The sequence below is a fragment of the Anabrus simplex genome, chromosome 8 (genome assembly GCF_040414725.1).
Source record: "Anabrus simplex isolate iqAnaSimp1 chromosome 8, ASM4041472v1, whole genome shotgun sequence".
In the NCBI taxonomy this organism is placed as follows: domain Eukaryota; kingdom Metazoa; phylum Arthropoda; class Insecta; order Orthoptera; family Tettigoniidae; genus Anabrus; species Anabrus simplex.
Window position 1 is genome coordinate 175005037 of NC_090272.1, and position 22769 is coordinate 175027805.

The 22769-nt window shown below is 41.7% G+C and overlaps 1 protein-coding gene across 1 annotated transcript in view; it reads left to right on the forward strand.

The window, feature by feature from the left end:
• LOC136879259 (uncharacterized) overlaps positions 1–19572 on the forward strand; it is a 59518-nt gene extending 39946 nt beyond the window's left edge. Inside the window, exon 4 of the mRNA XM_067153074.2 lies at positions 18822–19572. The gene's annotated coding sequence lies outside the window, so the exon portion shown is untranslated. The remainder of the gene's footprint in view (positions 1–18821) is intronic.
• Positions 19573–22769: the final 3197 nt, after the last annotated feature.

Consider the following 22769-nt stretch of genomic DNA (forward strand, 5'->3'; position numbering starts at 1 on the left):
AGGGGCTAAATTGAGACCCATTCAACCACGCTCTGCTACCACTTGTTACCGTGTTTTTGTGGTAGTTAGAGGTGAAAGAAGGTGCGGGGTGGTGAACAGGTCACAAGCTACGAAAGTAAAATTAATTTAAAATTTAACAAGGTTATATTTTCTTTTCAAACTCAGAAATAACAAGAATGGCAGGTACAGAGTAGCAAGGCAACAAAGAGCAACAATAGTATTTACAAGTTTTGGGCTTCGGGCCCCGAACTTCCAATTCTCGAGCAGTTAGCCCGAATTTACATGTACATAAGGTTTAGCAAAGGGGCAGAAAACCCCAATCATGCCCAGGAGCACTTGCTCCGAATTACACAGTAATACCTCCTAGAGGCACGCAGAAACAAATTGCAAAAGAGCGATCCGCTCTCAAAGTTTTGAGCCTATCACAAGGCCACACCTAACTCTACCTTCAAGCTGTCCTCTAAGGACGTAAGCACAGGGGTAAAATACCCAATCTACTGAGGTCTATTAAGCGATAAAAGGATAATTACATGACCTCTAAAATACCAAGTTGAGAGGAGGCGAACTGCACTCCTAAAACATTTGCTTTTAAAACCTAATCTGGCTCTAGGCCACAAATGCAAGGGCTGATCCCATACTAAAGAGGTGACTTTAGAAAGAAACAAATTTACATAATGTTAAGGAAGAATAGGTTGAGAAAATAAGTTCACCTCAAAACAATATGAGTGGGAGCTCGAGAGGGTTAAGCACTCTCTATCCCAATATGTAGTTTAAAAGATAGAATAGATACAAGTTTCTTTACATTTTAAGGAAGGTTACATAATGGAAAAACTTCGGACCCGCCCCGAGAGTTAAACTGCTGAGCAAGCAAGAAAAGAAGTAATTAATCGGCCATTACCTGGTTGTTGACTGCCGCCGAAGAAAGAGGCGCTTCCCGCCCCCTGCTATGTACTTTACACACGAAAAGATGGAACAGAAGTGGCGCAGAGACCCTAAAATCAGCAGTTTATATACTCTCGCGGAAAGTTCGAGGCGTTTTAGGAAGGAAAACACCCGCCCACAATCTTTTATTGGTGGTTAAAGAAAACCCCTACACAAGATGAAGAAGAAACACATCATTGGTGGAAAATTAATTTAAGAAATTCGGGATTGGCTAAATTCAAAACAAGGGGAAAGAAAGGGTTAATATTGCCAACTTAAACAATGACTGAAAGAAATTTAGCAAAGAACAAACTTTTGAAATTAAATTTTCTCCAAAAAAACAGTTCTTTCACTCCGCACTAGGGTGCACTATTGTTGATCTTCAGTAGTGTCCTCTAGAAGAGAAAGTTCACACTTCTTACTACAAGCAAAACAAAAATACGTCGAAAATGACACAGTTCAAAAACTCCAAAATTTCCAGGTAGTGACATCTTCTGGGAAAGTAGAAAATTAATACCGTAGATAAAGTTCAGACTTCCTCCAGCAGAGGAGTTTCAACTGGCGCAAATTTTAAATAAGCGGCATGGAGGTGTACCGCCCGGTACAATTATTATTATTATTATTATTATTATTATTATTATTATTATTATTATTATTATTATTATTATTATTTAGGTCCTTTACAGATGACGTTAAGTAACTATTACATATTTTCAAAAGCGATTCCTTCAACTCAAAAGCGCTGCGTTCGTTCTCTGGCAACCTGTTCCCTTTCTTCCGTCCATCCTCTGTTCTATTTTTGTTGATCGGGGAAGCCTTTAAAGTTGTTAAATTGTAATTTGTTCGGCTTCAAATGTCTTCCCGAGTTAATCCAATCTTTAGGTTCTTGACCTTCTTAAACCCCTTATCTGAAACACCAGGTCTATTTTATTGCATGTAGAATTGCACTGTATATGCTATTGGTTTTACATTACACCGACGTCGAATTTTTTTATGGTGACGTCAGGATAGGACAGGGATAGAACTCGGAAGGATGCGAGTATGTCATTAATCACGGTACAGCTCCAGCATAAGTCTGTGTTAAGAATGGGGATACCACAGAATACTATCTTTAGGACTGACGGCAGTGAGTTTCGCATTCACCTTCTCCTGAATGCAAGCCATGGCGCAACCAACTCGCTTGGTAATCATAATAATAATAATAATAATAATAATAATAATAATAATAATAATAATAATAATAATAATAATAATAATAATAATAATAATAATAATAATCATCATACAGATTTAAGACCCAACATTCTACAAAGTTGTAAATGTCTCCCGCTCGATCTACCTTTACTCTCCTTGTCATCTTGCGTCTTCTCTTGATATATACTCGTACAGTACAATATATACTTCTGTCCGGCTTCATGGCTAAATGGTTAGCGTGCTGGCCTTTGGTCACAGGGGTCCCGGGTTTGATTTCTGGCAGGGTCGGGAATTTTAACCTTAATTGGTTAATTTCGCTGGCACGGGGGCTGGGTGTATGTGTCGTCTTCATCATCATTTCATCCTCATCATACGCGCAGATCACCTACGGGTGTCAGATCAAAAGACCTGCATCTGGCGAGCCGAACATGTCCTCGGACACTCCCGGCACTAAAAGCCATACGCCATTTTTTTCATATATACTTCTTAGAATTGTCTTGCTTTTTTGTTTTGTTTTTGCTAGTGGTTTAATGTAGCACTAACACTTCGAAGGTTTTTCGGCGATGCAAGGATGAGAAGGGGCTAAGACTGGGAAGGTACCATCCGTGGCCTTAATTGAGGTACAGCCCCAGTATTTGATCGGTTATACGACCTTTGCCCAAACATATACACTGATGGATGACTTTGGCAACGTTGTCTTATCACTAGGTGCCTCTCTCTACCTACTTTACACATTCTACAAAGGTCTCTTGATCATGATTGATTATATTCTTTCCATTGTTTTTGTGGCTACCACCTGGTCTTGTATGGTCACCATGAATCGTTTTATTTCACAGAAAATTATACCGCTTTGCAACCCCTTACATGATGCATCAAAGTTGACATCTAGCAGATTCCAGGAGGCTGGATATGTGCTATGGGGCTGATTACTTTTCTACTTTCGCTATTTTGCTGTGTCGTCGTCGATTTTCCTATTTTTAAAATGATGATGATGGTGATTATTATTATTATTATTATTATTATTATTATTATTATTATTATTATTATTATTATTATTATTATTATTATTCCTGGACTTTCCCCAGTTATCTGAGGTTCTCTCTGTGTATATGCTTGATTGCATTTTTCTCTGGTGACTAGTAGTGTGATGTGTGGAACGTACAGGAAATTAATATGTGTATTAAGATGAACACAAACACCTAACCCCCGAGCTAGAGGAATTAACCAGAAATGGTTTGAATCCCCGGCCCAGCCAGAAATTGAACCCCGGGTCCTCTGAACCGAAGCCCACTACGCTGACCATTCAGCCAAGACGACGGAATATATTATTATTATTATTATTATTATTATTATTATTATTATTATTATTATTATTATTATTATTAGGGGATGCCTGGCCGAGACTGTTAAAGCGTGCTTGGTTTACCCGGAAGGACGTGGGTTCGATTATCCGCAGGAAATCTAAAAGTTTAAGAAACGAGATTTCCACTTTCAGTGGTGCATATGGTCCCAAGATTTACTCAGCCTACACCAAAAATGAGTACCAGGTTAATTCTTGGGGCCAAAGTTGGCCGGGCGTAGAGCTAACCACTCTACCCATCAAGTGCCGAGGTTACAGATAGTGGAAGTCTTTACCTTCCACCCCTCCAAGGGCCTTCATGGCCTGTACGGAGATGACTTTTCTTCTTCTTCTTCTTCTTCTTATTATTATTATTATTACATTCGGAGCCATTGCGACTTATAGCACTGTCCTTTGTATTGAGTCATATCCCCATAATTTCTTCTGATGGACAACAAAATTGCATTAACCAAACGGATTTGGACGTCGTAGTATGGGAACGGATGTCAAAATGTATCTTAGAACATACATTACTAAACGAGCTCTTAGTTAACTTCATTCCAGACCCTCGCACCGAGGAGGAAATTCTTTGGGGAGAGGCGTGTATCAAACCTCAAAACTACTTGGTCAGTACTCCATTACGTTAACCAATAGACCAGTGATGCAGTCCTGTAATTGAGTAGCTACCTGGTGGTATCAGGCTGCAACAGATCTTGTTTATAAAGGTGAATTTCCAGCAACCTTATTACGATCTCCATTAGGTCAATTTGGAGAGATGCCGCATCGCTTCACGTTCGACTTGTATCTCTACACAACTTGTAACCTGATTACGTGTCCGTCTAATGGTTATTATACATTCCACTCAATTAGTGATATGTTTTCATGCACCCGTGAGCTTAACTCTGCGAGCGAAGAGATATACCGTTAAGAGTTCAGTATATGCTAGTCATCAGCCTGAAGGCTTGTTGGATCCTCAAATAGCATCAATTAAGGTTAAAAGCGAAGGGTGACGCTATATTTTACTGCAATATCTATCGACATGTTGAGAAATTCGTCATAGAGAAACAACATGACTTTAAGCAAAGGAGATCGACGAGTTCAAATTTAGTAAACTTTGCGAATTATGTGCCATCTATTCTAGATCAAGGAGGACAAGTGGATGTCATGTACGCGGACAAGACAAAAGCATTTGATAGGACTGATCATCATAAACTTCTAAACAACCTTCACAGTTTTGGTTTTAACCCAGATCTGATAGAATTCCTAATCTGGGAATGTATTTCAATTTGTTAGTTTTATTCTTTCTCTTTGCTAGTTGCTTTACGTCGCAGCGACACAGATAGGTCTTATGGTGACGATGGGATAGGAAAGGCCTAGGAATGGCAAGGAAGCGGCCGTGGCCTTAATTAAGGTAGAGCTCCAGCATTTGCTTGGTGTGAACATGGGAAACCACGGGAAACCATCTTGAGGGTTGCCGACAATGAGGTTCGAATACACTAGCTCCCGAATGCAAGCTCACAGCTGCGCGCCCCTAACCGCACGGCCAACTCACTCACTCAGTCTTCTTCTTCTTCTTCTTCTTCTTCTTCTTCTTCTTCTTCCAATAAGTATTTATGTAAACAGTTGCCATGTGTAAATAACATTTTAGATGGCGCTGGAGTTCTAAAAGCGATTTCATGTTTGAGTACGCCACCTGTTACCAGTATCATGCCAATATCTTTTACAATACAGCTGAGAGTGCTTTTCCTCCTTTTTAATGTAATATCACGATTACAAGGTGCATATTTTGTAGATTTCAGAGCATATGATTAGTATCCGAATCCTCGCAGAAATACACACTGCTGTACAACAGTCACTGTTTTATAATACATCTATAAACAACACTTTCGCTTGAAGCTTCAGCTAATTTCTTATTTTTATTCCCAAAATTTGGGCAGTGAATATTATCATATAATTTAACTTATAAAGCACTGTGATTTATCAGCATTTCTACAAGCTTTCCACGTTGTGGGCCTTTGGACGGAACTATTGGGTTTTAATAGACTAAATCAGTGATAGCCTCGGTAGCCCTCAGTATAGGCCACTGATTACAAATAAAAGAATAACCATTTTAAAGAAAATAAAAACCAATAAATTACAAAGGAATTATTAACACACTTCATAAATTTTCTCACATTTTAGGATTCTGGTTGAAGAAGACAACAAATAATCCATAAGTACTCCAGGAATAAAGCTGTATCAGGGCCTAACAAGTAGCTACAAATGTATGGGCAGCCGTATGAACGAGATGATGCCTACAGCGTAATCCTTGCCTACGCTATAATACAAGGCCTTGAAATACTCTCATGAAAACGGATGGCAACCTAGTTGATACTAGATTGCCTTTCAACTTTGAGTGAATTCAAACAAATGTGTACTGTGCATAGTATGCGAACTTCTTCTGCCTTTCTTTTTTTATAAGCTGCTTTACGTGGGGTAATAATAGTGATTGTAAAACTTCCGTTGGCCTTTCGCAGAAGTTAGGTTAGATATTCAACATGACGCGGCTCGGAAGGCGTCACAAGAGTTGCCAACTTCGAACCGTGAAGCAGCTCAGAGAATGGACAAAACTAGAAGTAATTTATTGCCGAATTTTAGACAAGAGCATTTTGCTGCAGAAGACCATTGGTCGAGTTTTATTAGAATATCGGTCTGAGGGCAAGGAAAGTGGGCATCGCGCATCTCTTGGAGTCTTGACAAATTTACAAAGTGACTAATAATAATAATTTCGTGTAGCTATTACTAGCCGAGTGCAGCCCTTGTAAGGCAGACCCTCCGACGAGGGTGGGCGGCATCTGCCATGTGTAGGTAACTGCGTGTTATTGTGGTGGAGGATAGTGTTATGTGTGGTGTGTGAGTTGCAGGGATGTTGGGGACAGCACAAACACCCAGCCCCCGGGCCATTGGAATTAACCAATTAAGGTTAAAATCCCCGACCCGGCCGGGAATCGAACCCGGGACCCTCTGAACCGAAGGCCAGTACGCTGACCATTCAGCCAATGAGTCGGACTACAAAGTGGCTAAAAGTAATATTATCCAGCTTACGCCATAAAACCTTCAAACTGTGTGGCGTTCTTATTTTTACAGAATGTGGCGGTCCTGATGTCAGACATGATGTGTGGACTGATGACCTAGATAACAAATAACAATCAGCAAGACGTGATGTGAGCTCTGTCGGAGACTTGTTTTCATCATGTCGGCCAATAGCAACTCAGAAAATGGTCGCAGTTTGGAAATTTACACTGAAAACCTACAACCTGTTTTCCAGTCAGTGACCAGGTCAGGGATGTAATGAATGAATCGTATATAGGCTATTATTACGATGGGGTCGCCACTCCCAAAGTGATATTATATTAATGAATGATAGATGCAACGAAATGAGAATGGAGAGTGTTGCTGGAATGAAAGATGACAGGGAAAACCGGAGTACCCGGAGAAAAACCTGTCCCGCCTCCGCTTTGTCCAGCACAAATCTCACATGGAATGACCGGGATTTGAACCACGGTATCCAGCGGTGAGAGGCCGAGCGCGCTGCCGTCTGAGCCACGGAGGCTCCGGAAATTTACACTGTGTCCGTTTAATTCTTCTGAATACGTAAGAGCACTTCCAAGGGTGGACCAGTAGGTCCCTGGTAACCAAAGAAAAGATCTCTCCTCTATGCTATTTCAGGTATTGTTTAACGTCACTTTTTTATGCTTTTTCACATGCGAATGGTCAACGGAATAGCCACCTAGTAATCACATGGCCTGCTTACGAATATCGACATTTCGATTGTGCTGTTTTCTGGTAATGAAAGTGGGATTATACTGATCTGATGCTACGGCTACGCTTTCGTTTTCTTTGAATGTCCCTCAGTAGGCTACGCTAGCAGAGTTCTCTAACATGTCAACAACAATAATATGGATGGAGTACCTAGATTTTTTTTTAGTCCGCCTCTGTGGTGTAGTGGTTAGCGTGATTAACTGCCACCCCCGGAGGTCCGGGTTCGATTCCCGGCTCTGTCACGAAATTCGAAAAGTGGTACGAGGGCTGGAACGGGGTCCGCTCAGCCTCGGGAGGTCAACTGAGTAGAGGTGGGTTCAATTCCCACCTCAGCCATCCTGGAAGTGGTTTTCCGTGGTTTCCCACTTCTCCTCCAGGCAAATGCCGGGATGGTACCTAACTTAAGGCCACGGCCGCTTCCTTCCCTCTTCCTTGCCTGTCCCATACAATCTTCCCATCCGTCCACAAGGCCCCTGTTCAGCATAGCAGGTGAGGCCGCCTGGGCGAGGTACTGGTCATTCTCCCCAGTTGTATCCCCGACCCAGAGTCTGAATCTCCAGGACACTGCCCTTGAGGCGGTAGAGGTGGGATCCCTCGCTGAGTCCGAGGGAAAAACCGACCCTGGAGGGTAAACAGATTACGAACGAACGAACCTAGATTTTTGACCATCCTTCAAAAAGCGGACTACCTCAGCCAGGATCGAACCCTCGTACTTAGGTTCATGGGTGGAACACTCTAGTATTGTATCGTAACTTACTTTTTGTGAAGTAGCCTTAGTCAGGACGATCTTTATTTGAGCAGGCATTTTCCCCGTTCTGAATATTTTTTTTTTTTTTCTGCCAACATATTGTTGATCTGTCTTGCAGTAGCGTAACAGTACTCTTGAAGATAATAATCGTTACTATTGTTTGCTCCTTTTTAAAATTCACCGTTAGCGAGTTTAAATTGCAAATAAGGACAGTAAACTCTGGAGAGAATAAAGCGAAAGACCCACCTCTTTTAGCTTCATTGTGAGAAATACACTCGCTGTTCATAGTATACCCACAGGATATAACGCGTAACGACCTTTTCGTACTTCATACATGCTCTGAAAGAAGAAGATAAAACAAGAAATGTGATACAGTAGTTTCTTCCGTACCGTCGTTCCTCCGGTATTAACACTTTCCAGACCACTTATATGATACAGCGTGATGATCTTCCGCCGTCCGGATCCATGGCTAAATGGTTAGCGTGCTGGCCTTTGGCCACAGGGGTCTCGGGTTCGATTCCCAGCAGGGTCGGGAATTTTAACCTTAATTGGTTAATTTCGCTGGCACGGGGGGTGGGTGTATGTGTCGTCTTCATCATCATTTCATCCTCATCACGACGCGCAGGTCGCCTACGGGAGTTAAATCAAAAGACCTGCATCTGGCGAGCCGAACTTGTCCTCGGACACTCCTGGCACGAAAAGCCATACGCCATTTCATCTTCCTCCAATTTCATTCAACATTCTAGGATGTCACTTGGTACTATACTGATTTATCCTGTGATGTAAACAGGATGTTTGGTTTCTCTAAAGCTCTCAACAGTGAATAGCGCGAAATTATCTTCTGGATATCTAGAAATTCACTCGAAATGTTAGAACAGATGCGTGGACTTTAGTGGATAGCAGTTTAAGACCGCTCGTTTATATTAACTGCGAGAAAATCGATTTACTTTAGTGCCTTTGCTGGTGAGACCTACTGTTTACAGTGCACTATTTTTTTTTTTTTTCGTCGCTGCTGTGCCAAAACCGCGAATGTGACAATGCACTTCCTATCCATTATTTCCCTTTATGTCTTCTGGTATGGGCTAGAGCAATTTTGTTACTTTCATTGATCTGTCTCGGCTTTATCCTTGGCTTTGACTAAATGAAAGTGACTTGAGGTGTGAGTGACGCTAGTAATGCCATTCCTTATGCAGCCAGTCCCTGCAATGAATGGTGTGAAAATGTTGCTCATAGGGTCGGTTTGCGCATGTATTTCAGTGGGCTTGGCAGAGTGAGATGTAATAACAACTTCTAGCTCGGTAACGAAAGCAACAGGAAACTGCCTCACTCCTCATTTCCCTAGTACGCCTCTTCAGTGATGCCTAGACCATCTATGACAGCTGATGACGGAGCTGTTGAAGATCCAACCAGCCTTCGGGCTGAAGACTAAACATACACACACAAGACTGGTCTCGCCTCCCAGATACATAGTAATATGTAGTCCATCAGAACTATTTTCATTAAGTTCACTTTCCTATGCGCGTACTGTGCTGTACCGTACTGTGTGAATGTATTTTTCTATGGCATATTTTTCCACTCTTAGAGTGTGATGTATTTAAGGTACATTTCCCTTTACACGCGCGCATAGGAAAATGAACTCCGCGAAAATTGTTCTGATGGATAGCAGGTCAACGTGTGGCTGGGAAGCGTGACCAGTCTTAAAGGAAATAAGGGATAGGAAGAGCATTGTCACAATCGTGGCTTTGGCACAGCAGTGACTGTATTTGATAGAAGAACTCTGTGTCTTTCGTTGACCTGCCTCAGTCTCGTCCTTGGCTTCGACGATATGAAAGTGACTGAGGTATGAGCGATGCTTGTAATGCAGTTCCTTATGCAGCCAGTCCCTGTGCGAAAATGTCGCTCATAGGGTGTGTTCATATCATTGGGTTTGGCTGACTGATATGTAATAGCAAATTCTGGCTCGGTGAGGAAAGCAACGGAAAACTCACTCACTCTATTTCCCTAGTGTGCCTCTTCAGTGACGTCTAGGGCATCATGTCACTGCAGACGCCACGAACCTACTACGCTATCGCGGCAGGGGGGAGAGGTGATACTCCCACGTGTCGAAACCCAGGTGACAGATAGTGGAGTCGTCTTGTCGGCGGACTTGAGCGAAATAAAATCGCTCTCGCAGACAACACACAACCTCCTGTTGGTGGGGGCGCAGACTAAAAATATACCCACCGTATACTCTGCCTGTCGTAAGAGGCATCGACAGGTGCGTGCAAGGGATGCTAAATTGTGAACCATGAGATTGCCTGTGTTTAGTACCATCACGTGAGTCGACTTTTCTTGCGATTATTACCTCAGTGTGAGGAATACCATGGATCTGCGGGTGGATCACTATGGGTTTACGGTACCCGTTTTTAGTACGGTATCTGTGACGTAGGCTCCCTTCTGTCCAGGTTCGTTTGGAACACCCTAAGCATATAAAAAGAGGCTATAATCGCTGGGGTGTTTCAGCATCTGCTTGTGGACATCATGGGTCTGCGTTTCGAGGAACACCTCGGGTCTTGGCGTTGTCTGTGATTAGTACCACTATATGAGCGACGCCATCAGTCTGCAATACCTGTGATTAGTACCCGCTATGTGAGCGACGCCATGAGTCTGCAATACCTATGATTAGTACCACTATATGAGCGACGCCTAGAGTCTGCAATACCTGTGATTAGTACCACTACATGAACGACGCTGTGAGTCTGCAATACCTGTGATTAGTACCACTATATGAGCGACGCCGTGAGTCTGCAATACCTGTGACTAGTACCACTATATGAGCGACGCCCTGAGTCTGCAATACCTGTGACTAGTACCACTATATGAGCGACGCCGTGAGTCTGCGTTGCCTGTGATTAGTACCACTATATGAGCGACGCCGTGAGTCTGCAATACCTGTGACTAGTACCACTATATGAGCGACGCCGTGAGTCTGCAATACCTGTGACTAGTACCACTATATGAGCGACGCCGTGAGTCTGCAATACCTATGACTAGTACCACTATATGAGCGACGCCGTGAGTCTGCAATACCTATGACTAGTACCACTATATGAGCGACGCCGTGAGTCTGCGTTGCCTGTGATTAGTACCACTATATGAGCGACGCCGTGAGTCTGCAATACCTGTGACTAGTACCACTATATGAGCGACGCCGTGAGTCTGCAATACCTGTGATTAGTACCACTATATGAGCGACGCCGTGAGTCTGCAATACCTGTGATTAGTACCACTATATGAGCGACGCCGTGAGTCTGCAATACCTATGACTAGTACCACTATATGAGCGACGCCGTGAGTCTGCAATACCTGTGATTAGTACCACTATATGAGCGACGCCGTGAGTCTGCAATACCTGTGATTAGTACCACTATATGAGCGACGCCGTGAGTCTGCAATACCTGTAACTAGTACCACTATATGAGCGACGCCGTGAGTCTGCAATACCTGTAACTAGTACCACTATATGAGCGACGCCGTGAGTCTGCAATACCTATGACTAGTACCACTATATGAGCGACGCCGTGAGTCTGCAATACCTGTAACTAGTACCACTATATGAGCGACGCCGTGAGTCTGCAATACCTGTAACTAGTACCACTATATGAGCGACGCCGTGAGTCTGCGTTGCCTGTGATTAGTACCCTATATGAGCGACGCCGTGAGTCTGCAATACCTATGACTAGTACACTATATGAGCGACGCCATGAGTCTGCAATACCTGTGATTAGTACCACTATATGAGCGACGCCGTGAGTCTGCAATACCTGTGATTAGTACCACTATATGAGCGACGCCGTGAGTCTGCAATACCTGTGATTAGTACCACTATATGAGCGACGCCGTGAGTCTGCAATACCTATGACTAGTACCACTATATGAGCGACGCCGTGAGTCTGCGTTGCCTGTGATTAGTACCACTATATGAGCGACGCCGTGAGTCTGCGTTGCCTGTGATTAGTACCCGCTATGTGAGGAACAGCACGGGATTTTACGGGTCCCTGTGATCAGTACCACTATGTGAGGAACACCTTGGGTTTGCGTTGCCTATGAGCGGAGCTTTTATGTGAGAAACACCATAGGTCTGCTTTACCTGTGAGTAGTACCACATTGTGTGGAACACCGTGAGTCTACGTTACTTGTGATCAGTACTACTACGTGAGAAATACCGTGGATCTACTTTACTAGCGAAGAGTACCATTATGAGGGGCCGTTGACCTGGATATTTTACCCCTTTAGACAGCAAGTGCCATCGATTCAGGACTGTGCTTTGGAAGCAGCCCCTTTGTCAGTATATACCCCCCCCCCTATGGCACTACAGCCCTTGAAGGGCCTTGGCCTACCAAGCGACCGCTGCTCAGCCCGAAGGCCTGCAGATTGCGAGGTGTCGTGTGGTCAGCACGAAGAATCCTCTCGGCCGTTATTCTTGGCTTTCGAGACCGCGGCCGCTATCTCACCGTCAGATAGCTCCTCAAATCTAATCACGTAGGCTGAGTAGACTTCAAACCAGCCCTCACGTCCAGATAAAAAAAAACCCTGACCTGGCCGGGAATCGAACCCGGGGCCTCCGGGTAAGAGGCAGGCACGCTACCCCTACACCACGGGGCCGGGGGTTAATAGATAGGGTATTGCGGGTCGGATTCACTGATTGTTTTAAGTTCATGAACAGTTTTTCATCGTCGTCTTTTTGAATTATAGTCAGTCGATTGATTTTGGAATTAATTTTAACGTTTAATATTGTGAGTTGGATCCGCTGATTATTCTACATTCATATTCATTCATTCATTCTTCATCATCAAGTTTTGAGTTCTGCTCAGTGGATGAGTTTTGGAAGTTTAAATTGTCATTACATATCGTCTCATTTCGTACCATTAGAGGCCGATGACCTAGATGTTAGGCCCCTGTAAACAACAAGCATGTTTATTATCAGCACCATCATCCCTGATGACGATCTTGGCTGTAGATGGTTTAAAATGATGCTATTGTGAGGAGGAAACATAATTGTCTTAGTATTTAAAATACTTAAAATTTAAGAAACGAGATTTCCACTTCCGGAGGTGCATATGGTCCTGAGGTTCACTCAGCCTACACAAAAAATGAGTACCAGGTTAATTCCTGGGGGCAAAGGCGGCCGGGCGTAGAGCAAACCACTCTACCCCATCACGTGCCGAGGTGAACAATGGTGGAAGCCTTTACCTTCCACTCCTCCAAGGGCCTCCATGGCCTGTACGGAGGTGACTTTGCTTTGCTTTATTTAAAATACTAAAACAACAATCATCATCAGTAACATAATCAACATTACGACATATTACAAAGCAGGTTTATTATTTGTATAAGAGCTAGAAGCATTTGGTCATCAACTTCATGCACTATGTAAGTGTGTGAGTGTTAATTGCGGTGATGGCGATTGCTTGCTGACTGAAGAGTGTCCTGTAAGCCATCTCATAAGAGGAAACTTGCTTTTAGCGCCTTTTACACGGACATCCCAGTCCAGTGCAGTGCCTAACTATATTTACTGAGCAATTCACAGAGGACGTGTCTGTTATCATACGACACAGAGTAATTACACGCGTACCACCTGTTCGAAATATAACCCTGGATTATCTCTTCGTTATGTATTCCCTATGCCGGAGGGAGCTTGACCTAAACCCTTCAATACAGCGAGACAAGAACTATAACAGCGAAGTATAATACTAAAAAGGACACCTTTTAACGTTGAAAACATTTCTTAGCAGGCAAAGGAGGGGTCCCCATACTTCGAAAAACGTAAAATTAAGCATTTCCTCAATTGTACCGAAAGTTGAAGGTTTAAAGGGCCCAGGTAAGGTAAGGTAAGAGTGTATTCTGCCCGAAGACAGGTCTGAACCTCCGCAAAGGTGTGCCTGAGTCGGAGTTTACGTACGGTAGGATGGCCAGTTACTTTACGCTCCTCCATTCCCTTACTCTCCACCAACAGCGCGTGCCAACCCATCCAAATCTTGACCACGCCCAATGTTGCTTAACTATCTCATGGGATCTGGTGTTTCAACACGTCAAAAAGGTTTCAAATTTCAAATTGTGAGTCTTGGATAATTCTATCAAACTAAAAAAAAATCGAAAATCACTTCCGGCCTAAATACGGTTCTGGAAAAACAGCCTAAAATTGCTCGTTTCTTCACTCGTTTTCTTCTTTTGTTAAAATCCTAGCCAAATAACTTATTTGCATAATTCTTTCTATAGTGTGTTCCTTGGTTCAATACCCTCAGGCGTTTTCTGACTTTTTGATAAATGTCTTCATCGTATGTAGTTATAAGGGCTTAAGATAAACTCTGTATTGACTCACATTAGCGCTCGTAGTGGTGGACAAGTCCGCCTCTGTAGTGTAGTGGTTAGTGTGATTAGGTGCCACCTCCGGAGGCCCGGGTTCGATTTCCGGCTCTGCCACGAAGTTTGAAAAGTGGTACGAGGGCTGGAACGGGGTCCACTCAGCCTCGAGAGGTCAACTGAGTAGAGGAGAGTTCGATTCCCTCCTCAGCCATCCTGGAAGTAGTTTTCCGTGGTTTCCCACTTCTCCTCCAGGCGAATGCCGGGATGGTACCTAACTTAAGGCCACGGCCGCTGGTCATACTCCCCAGTTGTATCCCCCGACCCAAAGTCTCAAACTCCAGGACACTGCCCTTGAGGCGATAGAGGTGGGATCCTTCGCTGAATCCGAGGGAAAAACCAGTACCTCGCCCAGGCGGCCTCACCTGCTATGCTGAACAGGGGCCTTGTGGAGGGATGGGAAGATTGGAAGGGATAGGCAAGGAAGAGGGAAGGAAGCGGCCGTGGCCTTAAGTTAGGTACCATCCCGGCATTCGCCTGGAGGAGAATTGGGAAACCACGGAAAACCACTTCCAGGATGGCTGAGGTGGGAATCGAACCCACCTCTACTCAGTTGACCTCCCGAGGCTGAGTGGACCCCGTTCCAGCCCTCGTACCACTTTTCAAATTTCGTGGCAGAGCCGGGAATCGAACCCGGGCCTCCGGGGGTGGCAGCTAATCACGCTAACCACTACACCACAGAGACGGACTATATTTTATACTTACGTTTAATTCTTACCTCGTATCCCTAGGATGTTTTCAACATTAACTTGCTTGCCTGAAAGGCTAGAACTGTGGATTATTTTTCTACCTTGGCTTATATGTCGCGAGCAGTGAGCAGTCAAATTAATACACCCACCTGACACTCCTACTGGTTGTAATGTTTGATTTAATCTCCTGAAATTCAAATGTACATTAGAGGTTTTTGGCGTTGTTTTGTCAGGGTAAAGTACGTAATTCACTGTGTTTGGATTTGGCTCGAACTTAACGTAGTCTACAGATTATTGGATAGCCTAGATGCAAAATGTCTGGAAAGACGCCAAGGTACCACTTGCGTTCTATGCAGTGTATTTTGCACAGATAATAGGTAAATCTTTTTAAGTGTAGAGAATGTTATACATTTATTTTATTTCTACTTTTAAAAATACAAAATTCCCGTGCAGTAGAGAGCTAATATTCAGACTCCGACTTGAAGGGTCCGATCCTAACTCCGTACAACAGTATTTGAAGGTGCTCAGATACGCCACGTGTCGGTAGGGCTCCTATGGGACAGAATTCAGACACCTCGGCATATCTGAAAACCGTAAAAGTATTTAGTGGGACGTAACATTTATTATTATTATTATTATTATTATTATTATTATTATTATTATTATTATTATTATTATTATTATTATTATTATTATTATTATTATTACTATTATTATTATTATTGCAAATGAAAATACACATGGAACAAGACTGGGGTATAGAAGTTATTTTCAGATCATCAGGTACTACAACAAATATGGATCCAGAACACTACAAGTCGTAGTTCCTAAATTTTTGAACAAGTTGCCCTCAGAAATCATACACTTGAGAACAAAATATCAACTTTTAAAAATGTGGAACTATGGATCATAGAAAATAAAATTACAGTTTAAATATTTACTGAATGAAAAATGTATCACAGACTTGCCTATTTTGAATGATACTTTTAGGGATTATTTAAAAAACACTACAGGACGAAATGACCATGCTAATTATGCCATTGCAAATGTAGAAATCTTATTAATGTTATGAACAGTAAGGATTGCAACAATGTATATAAGTATGAAACAACTTCACCGCCAGATAAGTACATTAAGTTCTTTCGAGGTGCAAAGACAAGGTATAATATCCTACTACACATTTGCAAATTTATTTTAGATAAGTTATAAATAAATAAATAAATAAATAAATAAATAAATAAATAAATAAATAAATAAATAAATAAATAAATAAATAAATAAATAAATAAATTAAATAAATAATAATTATTATTATTATTATTAGTAGTAGTAGTAGTAGTAGTAGTAGTGGTACTGTACAATTAATGCGGTAATGCTGTCTAGTGTAGATGAGTGGCAGCGTGTGAGAGAGGGGGGATTTTTCTCATTTATTTGTTTTCATTACAAGAAGTCAGTCCATTTATTCACGAATGCTGTTTCGCCAGTTGGTGGCTATCCGTGACTCAGTTGAAGAGTGTTTATTCATTAATTCATTCATGCACGAACACAATCATGATATCATGCATCCATCAAATCATTCATTCATTCATTCATTCATTCATTCATTCGAATGTATGTTGTAATTGTAGTACTCCGTTAATGTATAGCAATACATGCAATAAATTCTATTATATTCAGAAGAGAGTGTCCACACATGTCTGATAACTAGTATTATTATGGTGTCTGCAGGAGTCCATGTACGGGAACTAGAGGGATAGGTAAAATGTTCTCTGGATTTGAAAACGGCTACTATCCCATTATGTATAATAAACAAGCAATGGAGTTATTGTGTGTATGCAGTGTTCTCTGTCACAACACACGCCCTACCATATAACGTGCCTAATACTACAATATTCCGAACTTTTTTTGAGTTTTATATACATGTATGAAGGACGAGTTCTTCGCCTAATCAATACTTTATTGTACATAGTGTCAATATTATTTATATTTATTTATTTATGTATTTATTTACTGTTTATTTGCTGTATTTTTATGTAAATAATATTGACACTACGTAAAATAAAGTATTGATTAGGTGGAGAACTCATCCTTCATACTTGTACTTGAACTATCAATACAGACCATGAAACTAATAGATTATAGTGTTGTATATATATTATTAAGGATAAAATATTGTCTGTTTTATCGGTTTAATTAATTTAATGTAGGATGTCCTAATTAGTACATACACATATACACACATAAAATTTTGTCTGAGAATGGATAACAACGGGTCCCAAACTAGCGGCTATTTACGAAGTCTTTACTCCTCACAGCACGTCTCGAACTAGGCAGTCTTTACCTGGAACGAGCTCCCTTCTGTAATCTTGACTGACAGCTCAAATTTCCCTTCGCTTCGCACGTTCAGTCGTTCCATTCAGCAGCTTAACGCATACAGATTCGAACACACAGTCTGTTAGCAGTCACGACGCGCAATGACTGTTCGTTGGCTCGACTCCAGAGAAGTCCATCGCTCACACAATCATTTCACGTGGCTGCTCCATACAGTGAACTTCTCGGTACATACTACTCGGAATAAAATAATAAAGCACCACTAAACTACAGCGGTCCAACATTAACGTTACTCTCCGTCGCACTCCTTCAGTACACTCAACGACGACAATCACTACTATGACCACTACTGCTCACTCACTCCAACAACCACTACTGCCCACTTCCACGAGATAACAATAGCAGCACTCCATCACTAACGACATAGACACTAACTCCAACTCCCCATTGTTCAAGGCTAGCCTCTTTTTATATCTCCGATGATGAAGGACTGGAATGTTTGTGGAGCGTCCAGAGAAGGAATATTCTCGCTTTGCCTTCCAGAAGATCCACGCAGACACCAGACGAAAGCACAATACAAGGAGATCGGCTGGGAGAACCCCTCAGCCTACGTGATTACAATTGAGGAGCTGTCTAAAGGTGAGATAGCGGCCCCGGTCTAGAAAGCCAAGAATAACGGCCGAGAAGATCCGTCGTGCTGACCACACGGCACCTCGTAATCTGTAGGGCTTCGGGCTGAGCAGCGGTCACTTGGTAGGCAATGGCCTTTCGGGGTTGTTGCGCCATGCGGTTTCGTTTGGTTTTGGTTTTGGTATGAAGATCCTTTTTCAGTTTTAATTAATTGATTTTAGTGCACGTATACTTGTTTAATATATGCATCTGTATCTAGCTTGTTGCAGAACTTTTGTACTAATTTGTTTTTAAATGTTGCCATGTTATAAAACATGACTTCCACATTTTCTCTGATTTTAAATGTTGGTACTTAGACCCTTTTTAAAAAATAGTGTTCAGTTATTATCACATTGGTTTCTTCGCTGTCGTTCTGCTAACTATTAGCTCCATTGTTTACTTTCGAAGGACGATCGGAGTGAAGAATGTATTGTATTCGTACAGACCTCCAGTTTTTTGACGGACCTTGACGGTTCATGACGGCAAGGCAATGGCAAAGTAGGAGTTCTCAATGATTTAATACTCCGAGAGGGGTCCTTTGAGAGGCATTTCATGGGATATTTGTGCCGCAGACCTCGTCGATAACGTCTTTACAATATTTGCATGAGTTGAGTCGGGATTAAAATGATGAGTTAGAGAGTTAATTCCTAATTTCATTTTGATTGTCCTTATTGCCGTTATTATACAGTCTTGTCCCATGGAATGAACCTAGTATGCATTTGTGTTTCAGGCTGAATGAACCCCTGGATCATACGACTCTCCAGAAGTGAAAGATTTGCCTGTGAATTTCTCGACGTCCTGGCAAGTCTATGAGGGAACTAAGCATGTCTACACCGCTTTGGCCAGGGAATCTTCATACTCCGTATTAATATGGACATTTTTGGGGCTGCGTGTCTATCTGGAATTAAGTGTAAGCAATTTAGCGCCAACAGCTTTGAGTCGACAAAAATCGACAACGTAACTAGACAAAGAGTATACGTCATATGGATGGAAGAACGGCGCCATTTTGTTGGACGTAAAGACATGTTTCTGGAAGATGTTAATGTTGGACGCACTAGACCTATAAAGAGAGGCTGTAAGCAAAGGAATGGCTAATAATTTTAACCGGAAGACATTAATTAAAATTCTGAACACTACGGAAGGAAGGGAAATAATGTATTATTTCGATTTATGGGAACTTTTTACCTCTCATGTGGATGGTGTAAAAGAATGCATTTATTATCTGTACCCTCTGCATGTCGTAAGATGATATTAAGAGGGGAACAACCAAATAATCTGTACTCGCTCTGTCGTCTTCTAAGTCCCAAAATATGTCCATGAATCTATGTTTTTACGTGTAGCGAAGAAACTTGCATTTATCTTTTTATTTACCTAAGAGACTGAGAACAAAGACTATAAAAAAGTATATTCTGATAAAACCACAACTGTTAACAATACTTGTGTACTCAATAATATGTTTAGAAAATAAAGACAATGCATTACGCAAGAAATTGTGTTTTTTCTCCTTTCATAAAATCTTTGTTAAGTCCAATACAGCTACAATAATGACCATCCCTGACATAATTCGTTTTTTATCACTGTTTGCATGAAGTAATTTTACATGACGAACATAAACACGCTAAGAAAACGTTCATTGTTTACTGAAATCAAAATGTCATATTTCATTGGGACCTTGTTGGAAAATGCGTTGTACATCAACATATTCAATATTGTACCGGACATTGTTCGATGACTGTCGACTTGAAGAACGCTTTGCTGATATTTTTACCTTTCTACGTAGGAGGTTGACAGTTTAACTAAACTAATTGTTGTACACCTATCCCCTCTTAACTCTGACAAGAAAATAAAAAGGAAGATGTCCATTTCCTCGTAGAATGAAATAACAAGAAAGAGAACGGTGTGAAAATGAAAAGATATCATGGCCTAAACCTTTAAGGTCGAAAGGAAACAAGAGTTGATAGAGTAAGTTTGGATGGGAACGATGAAACTGTGGCATTCAAAAGGTCGGGAAAATGCCATCTTAGAGTAAACTGGCAGAACCTTCGAATGAGCATCAGTATTTTAGAAAAGGACAATATCACTGGCAAAACGAGTAAAAGAACCAGTGTCATCACTCTTTGGGTTTAAGCGCGCCAGCACTGCACAACGCCACTGCAGACTAAAGCGAAAAATCATATCACTTCCCGCTGTCAGCTATTGTTGTATTTAACCAAACACAAAACTGTCACTGCACTTTAAACGCTCTTTAATCAAGAAGGCATAATCAATATTTCCCATCACCCCCGATTATCACTAAAAGCCTCCGAAACAGGAATGGGAAATTATAAACAGTGACTATTTCAGAAAATTTGAACAGAATAGAACAAGGTATTCTGCTGCAAGGTACGTAAATAAATAATATTGGTTGCAGTCGCTTAAGAGCGGCCAGTATCCAGTATTCGGGAGATAGTGGGTTCAAACCCCACTGTCGGCAGCCCTGAAAATGGTTTTCCGTGGTTTCCCATTTTCACACCAGGCAAATGCTGGGGCTGTACCTTAATTAAGGCCACGGTCGCTTCCTTCCCAGTCCTAGCCCGTTCCTGTCCCATCGTCACCATAAGACCTATCTGAGTCAGTGTGACGTAAAGCCAATAGCAAAAAAATATATATTGGTTCTTTTCAATACATTCAATATCTCGATACTTCCTGCCGCATGGTTTACCAGCCCCTTCCAATTTAATTTTATGCATCCCGCCGTGTTTGCTACACTTCTGAAATACAACGGCCCCTCTTCCTAAGTCGTCGTGAATGAAAACCTACAACCTGTTTTCCAGTCAATGACCGGGTCAGGGATGGGATGAATGAAGCCCTCAACTTGCGGCGAGGATATGAATTATGTCGGCTGCCGAGACCGGTCGCACTCCTCTGGGGCAGTGATTAATGGCTAACAGATGAAATGAAATGATAGTGGAGAGTGTTGCTGGAATGAAAGATGACAGGGAAACCGGTGTACCCGGAAAAGCCTGTCCCGCCTCCGTTTTGTCCAGCACAAATCTCACATGGAGTGACCGGGATTTGACTAAGCCGTGGTAATCTATAATAATAAAAGAAATTGTTTGTGTGTGTGCGACGCCCAGCCAAATCTACGGCAAGCAGAGAACTGAGATTTTGAACATAGGTAGATGGAACGGGGTCCGAATGCACCTCGAAGCTGGATTTTTCATTTTCGTTTTTGTTGGTGAGTTATGAATGAAAAACCTTCGGAAAACGTGTGTTGGGATATGACAAGCCAGCGTGCTATTAGTAATTGCATGAACTATATCATTGGTTTTCGAACTTTTCCGTTGGCGTACCCCCAAAATCCAATTGTTTTACCTTCGAAGCCCCAAAGTACGAGTATGTATATATAGCAGCCCATGTGCATAAAGGAAAGGGTGATAGACATAAAGCTGAAAATTACAGGCAAGTCGTTTTGACATGCACTGCATGTAAATTTTGGGAAAAGCGTTATTTCTGATTATATTAGACATGTTTGCGAAATTAATAACTGATTTGATAGAAGGCAGTTAGGGTTTAGGAAAGGTTATTCCACTGAAGCTCAGTTGTAGTATTCCACTAAGATACAGTAGATATCCTGAATTCAGGAGGTCAAATGGACTGTATCGCGATTGACCTGTCAAAGGCATTTGATAGGGGGTATCATGGGCGACTACTGGCAAAAATGAGTACAACTGGAATAGACAAAAGAGTGACTGAATGGGTTGCTATATTTCTAGAAAAAATCTAAGAGAATTCGAGTAGCTGACCCTGTAATAATTAAGAGGGGAATTCTTCAAGGTAGTATTATTGCACCTTTATGTTTTCTTATATTTATAAATGATATGAGTAAAGAAGTGAGATCAGTGATAAGGCTTTTTTCGGATGATGATATTTTGAATAGAGTAATACAGTAAATAAATTACAAGATTGTGAGCAACTGCAAAATGACCTCGATAATGTTGTGAGATGGACAGTAGGCAATGGTGTGATTATAAACTGCTTTAAAAGTCAGGTCATAAGTTTCTCAAATAGGAAAAGTCCTCTCAGTTTTAATTACTACGTTGATGAGGTGTCAGTTGGGGAACGCTGTTAGTACCTAGGTGGTAATATAAGGAAAGATCTCCATTGGGGTAATCACATAAATGAGATTTTAAATAAAGGGTACAGATCTCTGCACATGGTTACGAGGGTGTTTAGGGGTTGTAGTAAGGATGTAAAGGAGAGGGCATAAAAGTCTCTGGTAAGATCCTAACTAGAGTATGGTTCCAGTGTATGGGACCCTCACCAGGATTACTTATTTCAAGAACTGAAAAAAATCAAAAGAAATGCAGCTCGATATTTTCTGGGTGATTTCCGACAAAAGAGTAAAGTTTAAAAAAAATGTTGCAAAGTTTGGGCTGGAAAAACTTGGGAGAAAGGAGGCAAGCATCTCGACTAAATGGAATGTTCCGAGCTGTCAGTGGAGAGACGGCGTGGAATGACATTAGTTGAGGAATACGTTTGAGTGGTGTCCATAAAAGTAGGGAAGATCACAATATGAATATAAAGTTGAAATTCAAGAGGACAAATTCTGGCAAATATCCCATTTTAGGAAGGGGAGTTGGAGATTGGAATAACTTACCAAGAGAGATGTTCAATAAATTTCCAATTTCTTTGAAAT